We start from the raw sequence: 6,000 nt of genomic DNA, 5'->3' as shown, positions 1-6,000 counted from the left end.
TAAAACAAAGAAAAGGAAGTATTACTTCACACCATACAGTCAACCTGTGGAACTTGTTGCCAGGGGATGTTGTGAAGGTCGAAAGTATAACTGGGTTCAAAAAAGGACTAGATAAGTTCATAGAGGATCTGTCCATCAATGGCTATTAGCCAAGATGGTCAAGGATGCACCTCACGCGTCGGGTGTCCCTGAACTGCTAACTGCCAGAAACATCTAGCACTGGATGCTATCAGAGATAGGATATTGGGCTAGATGGACTATTGGTTTGACCCAGTATGGATATTCTTATGTTATATTAACTGGAGTAATACAGTGGAGAATCAAGCCTCCTGTTCTCAACGGTTTTCTAGCCTAATACTGGAGACTCAAACCTCTTAAGGCTCATGCAGATCTAGTTACAAATTAAGGATCTGCTCCTGCCACTTCCTGAGCTCAGGCACATCTCCAAGCTCATGTGAACCCCCATGATGCAAAGAGATGTGTTCAAGTAGATCCCTTTACGTGTGGTGCCTCATTAAAGCCAATGGAGCTAAATGTGGGTAGAAGGTAGAATCATGGACTCTGTATCATATCAGATGTCTGACATAAAATTGTCCAGTGGATCTGTGGATTTGTTTACACATAAGATCTAATCAGCACTTCAGTCTTCAGCCTTGAGTTCCAAGAGTAAATTGGCTGTGAGCTGAAATGTGGCACAAAAGGACCAGAGATTATTCTCTTTCCTCCCTACCCCTATCCTGCCCCCCCACACACACACACACACTTTACTTACATCTGCTTGACTGTTTTTAAATTTTGGGAATACAGGTAAGAAAAGATTTTGAAGGCTTTGAAAAATTATAATGAATAAATGCTTGCAATTTATAAGCATCCCATTTTGGCAACGTCAGGTCCCCAATGTGGCTGATTTCCATTGTGCCTTTTAAAATAGATAAATGATTGCAAATAATGAAGATTAAAAAGAGGCTATTGTTGAAAGCCTAGTAACAACAACTTTACCAAAAGATAATCAGTGGCTTATTGTGTATACACAGCATGGTTTGCTGATTGCATATTAACAGACAAAAAATATGCTGCATAATCTCCCTGTGACATAAGAGCTTCAACCTTTCAGTTCTATGGTGAGTGGTGTCAATTATTTGTGGATTAAGTATTCACAACAGCATACACAGACACAACTGATTGCAATAGTCTGGAAGAACCAGGAAATCCTGTTATATCAATCACTGATCTCAGGTTCCGTCAACAGTCAAGCTTAAGATAAGTGTAGTCTTGTGAACATCCTTGCTCTTGTATGTTCCATTCAGATCCTTTTTTTAACATATTTGATATGTGGTTTAGCTGAAAATGTTGATACCATGCAATATTTCTGCTCCTCAAATCCTTACGAGCAGACCTCCCACTGAACTCAGTGAGGATTTTGGGTGCACAATCAAACCAGGATCAAGTCCTATTACTTAATGTTGGGCTTGAATTGATGACAAGTATGCCTAAAATGGAATGCGATGGGTCTTTGCTCGAAATTATCATGATATAGTGTTCTAGCCATGGTGGTCCCAGGATATGAGACACACCAGGTGTGTGGGGTAATATATTTAGCTCAGTGTTACTGCTAGATAGGTTAGTTTCCCAGATTTGAAGAAGAGCTCTGTGTAAGGTCAAAAGCTTGTCTCTCTCTCACAAATAGAAGTTGGTCCAATAAAAGATATTACCTTACCCAGCTTCTCTCTGTGATATGGTGAATCGGGGTTTTTTTTTTATACAGGAGCTATTATTTAAAAGGAAACTGCTACTAAAATACAGGTAAACAGGCTTGCAAACAACTTGAGCCCCAACTTTGTCTCCCTTGTTTACTGGGCATCAACCCTGTCTGAAACTCTGTACAATACAGAACTATATAGTAGCTGTAAAATGTTTTTTGCAAGAAACATCAGTGATGATGTGGAGAAAATGGTAATGTGATTTAGATGTATTAGCAGGAGTGCTGTATGTAGGACAGGGGAGGTAATATTTCCACTCTACTCGCATTGGTAAAGTCACAGCTGGAGTGCAATGTCCAGTTTTGGATACCACATTTAAAGAAAAAAATGAAGAAATTGGAGAGTACAAAGGAGAGCAACAAAAATGATAAGAGGTTTAGAAACTCTGATCTAGGAGGAAAAGTTGAAAGAATTGGACATATTTTACCCCACAGAAGAAAAGGCTGAGGGCAGACATAAATCTTCAAATATAGAAAAGGCTGTTATAAAAAGGATAGTGCTTAATTGTTCTCGCTATCCATCAAGGGTAGGGCAAGTTGAAGGAAGGGGGATTCAGGTTAGATATTAAATATCCTTATAGTTAGAAAGGATTTCCTAAGCACTGGAACAGGTTAGTTAAGGAAGTGGTAGAATCCCCATCACTGGTGATTTTTAAGAACCAGTTAGACAAACAACTGTGAGGGATGGTCTAAAAATATTTAATCCCACCTCAGCATGGCGTGATGGACTAGGCGACTTCCTGAGGTCCCTTCCAGCCCTATATTTCTATATTGTTATAGGAAAGAATAAGATAAGGACGTGCTTTATGAGCTCTGACATGGTTTTTCCTAATTTTATGACTTCATCCAAGCCTCACTGGAAACAATTACTTAGACTGTAAGCTTTCCGGAACAGTCTTTGTGTTCTGTATTTGTACAGTGGCTAGCACAAGGGGGTCTTGGAACACAACTGGTCTTATAGGCAGTACTGTAATACAACTCATAATAAACAACTGTGCAACATTACAGAAGCAGTGCCAGGTAAATATATTCTCTTCAATCACTCAATTTCCTTTACATGTATTATTTAATATGTCTAATTTGTTTATAAATGCTGGATTTCTCTGGCTAACACAATAGCTGTCATACAATACATTCACTTCCTTAATAGATCAGTTTTCTCCTGTACTTCTGTTGCACTGGGGATGTATTAATTTTTACTGACTCTACAGCTGTACTAAGTTTTAATTTACAGAAGTTACATTGTATTTCTTGTGCAAAGAAACATTAGTCCTGAATAAAACCTATTATGCAGCTTGACCTGTTGTCTCCATTGAGTAACAGTCTCCTCTCTCTGTAAAAAGGAAGATAATAGTACATTGGTATCTCACAGGGCTGTGGTGAGGATTCATTTGTTGGTGTTTGGAGTGGTGTGAAGATAGAAATGCTAATGATTTATTAACTCCACAAATATATTTGTTGACTTAGGAAATGCACTAGAGCAACCTGAACACTATCAATGCAATCACTAAAAATCAAGGAAATCACCAGTTAACACACCTCATACACATGCCTTAACACTGACATACTATATGACATAAGCACCCAGACTCCTTACCTTCACAAGCCCCTTTACATTTCCACTATAAGCAATCACAATACACGCATGGAATTCCTCAATCACACACCCTTAACGCTAATCTTACGCATTTTTATGTGCAAACAGATCAAAAACATAGTCAATACACATGTTCTTCTTACTGAATGCTGAGCTTGCCAAGCCAATTTGCGGCAGCCTCATCAGCAGAGTGAGGAGCCCTGAGACCACCAACAAATCTGGTCCAGAGAGCAGTCATCAGTGATGTGTGATGCTGTCTGTCTGTGGCCATAGCAACATGTGGGATCCTCTCATTGGCCGCAGGTGTGAAGGCTGGCTCCGCATTGACCCTGGCCCATTCGAAATCAGTTCAGAAGAGCCCATGAGCAGTGTTGCAAATCAAAGTCAGGTACACATGTGGTTGGGTCAGTTAAAAGAGACTGGTTTCTCACATCAGCTACAGACCATTCTTCATGCCACATTGACATCTCGGAGAAATCCAGGCAAGGCAAGTGAGCCCACAATGGGTGCCTCGATGACTGGAATGCTCTTGGGTGATTGAAAAGGCTTCTGCGTGGTGGTAAGTTTGAGTTTGCCCTAATCTTCTCAACCATTTTGGTGGCATAACAGATGTGTGGAGGAGTGATGTTGCTTAACACAAGGAGCCATGGTACTGGAGTGGGTTGAATCATCCCAGTTATGATGTGCATGGCTAAATGTAGTCATGTGTCAGCCAACTTGACATGAGACAAATGGAGCCACAGGGAGCACAGTATTCTGCTACAGAGTAACTGAGGGCTAAACCAGAAGATCAGAGTTTAAGCATTTGCTCCCAAGGAAGTGCCAGCCAGTGTGCTTAGAAGGTTGTTACACAACCTCACCATAGCTGCAGTTTTCCTCTGGTAGTTAAGATATGTGAGAGAACCATCTTGGGTTACACTGAGGTAGATTGGGTAAGATGTGTGCTTCAAGCACTGTCTATTGAAAAAAATATTCAGTTCTTGGGCTGCTCTGGCATTGTAAAGATTGAACACACTCAAAACAGTCTTGGTCATGCTTGGTTGTAAACGCCACAGTATCTTAATCGAGTCAGCATTTAGAAAATCTTCATGTTCTGGGAATGACAGCCCTTGGATGCATAAGCAAATGATCTGTGTACGTGAACTTGCAAGACTGGGTATGTGGAAGATCATTTTCATACAAGTTGAAAGGTGTCAGTGTAAGCACAGAGCCTTGGGGTAGACTTATGGGTACTCATAGGTTTATAAGGTCCAGTCAAAAGCCCATGATTTCAATGGATATTGCATCAGGCCCTACAGATGTGTGAGTAGTAGTAATATACCATTTGTACATGCAAATGTATGGAGTCGGAGATGGGGGGGTGTTTAAGTGTCAACAAAATTATTAGACATTGTAAGTCACACATTACTTATACAAATGGATGGACTTTTTTGTCATGAAACTTTAAAAACAAAATACTTGAAACTGTCCCTACCTCTTGAGAACTACCAGCTCTAGCTGTATAGATAGTGAGAGTTCCAAGCTAAAAAGCAGTGACCCTGGGGACACAGAACTATGAACTATCCAGGAACCACAGAATGAAATTACGTATTGTTACCAATATTAAGGTGGATTTAGGATCCATCGATCTGTCCTTCCTCTCTTACAGCTACCCTCCTTCTTTCACTGAGACCCTGTGCACTGTAGCTGAAGGGAATCTGAGTTCTGCAACTCTGGGAAGAGAATTTTGAGGAAGCATTAGCAGGTTATAAAAGGTTTGGAGGACATATATTCATTTCATTCTCTCTCCATCCCCACACTCCTTTATGGTTCCTGATAGAACTCCAGCATGTCCCTGTAACTATCTTCAATAAGAAAAGCTATTCCATGTTAATCATTTCATTTTTGCCCATTTCACCTTTTTTTCACCATGTTTTTTTCCCCTCTCTCCCTCCCCATTTCCTTTCTTTTAACAAAGTGGCTGTTTGCTTACTCTGCCATTGATTGCAGATTTGTTTTCCTTTTAGTTGTGTTAAACTTTTGACTGGCACTATATAAACAAAAGAATCAAATGTATTTCAAATCAAAAGTAAATCAAAAGTGTGGAAAAAAAAAGGATCTTCATTGGGTATGTCCGCACTGTATTAATATTCATAGAGAACCGACTAAACTCACAAAATCCTGTCCCAGCATGCACTGAGCTCATTATAAAATCTGAGCTGGATTTTCTTGGGTCATTCTCTTCTTTCAAAGTCCTGGTCAGGAATTTGGAAGGAATATTCATTACCTAGGATATTACAGACAATATTATCTCAAAGGACATCAAATGACTCTGTTCTGATTAATGCTGTCATTTTATTCCTGGAAGAGGGAATGTTTTGTGCACCGGGACATGGTATCCTAGCTTCAGCCCATCTCAAAAATGAACACAAATTAATGCAAAAAAAAGGGTGTTACTTAAGTGAAGTAAGATGAGTTAGCTTCGATCTAAAGATGTGCTTCTTGGGCTTAGACAATGAAAACTACTGGTAGGCTTATGTCATGGACTGTTTAAAAATAGAGATGTGTGGGTTGTAAAATATCTGCTGTGACACAGTTCTGATTGACTAATTATCTGCAACAAATTTTGGGTCCAATTCCTGCTCGCCAAACCCTTTTAGAATTC

This window comes from Lepidochelys kempii, chromosome 2, assembly GCF_965140265.1.
Source record: "Lepidochelys kempii isolate rLepKem1 chromosome 2, rLepKem1.hap2, whole genome shotgun sequence".
Lineage (NCBI taxonomy): Eukaryota > Metazoa > Chordata > Testudines > Cheloniidae > Lepidochelys > Lepidochelys kempii.
This window is presented reverse-complemented; position numbering follows the sequence as displayed.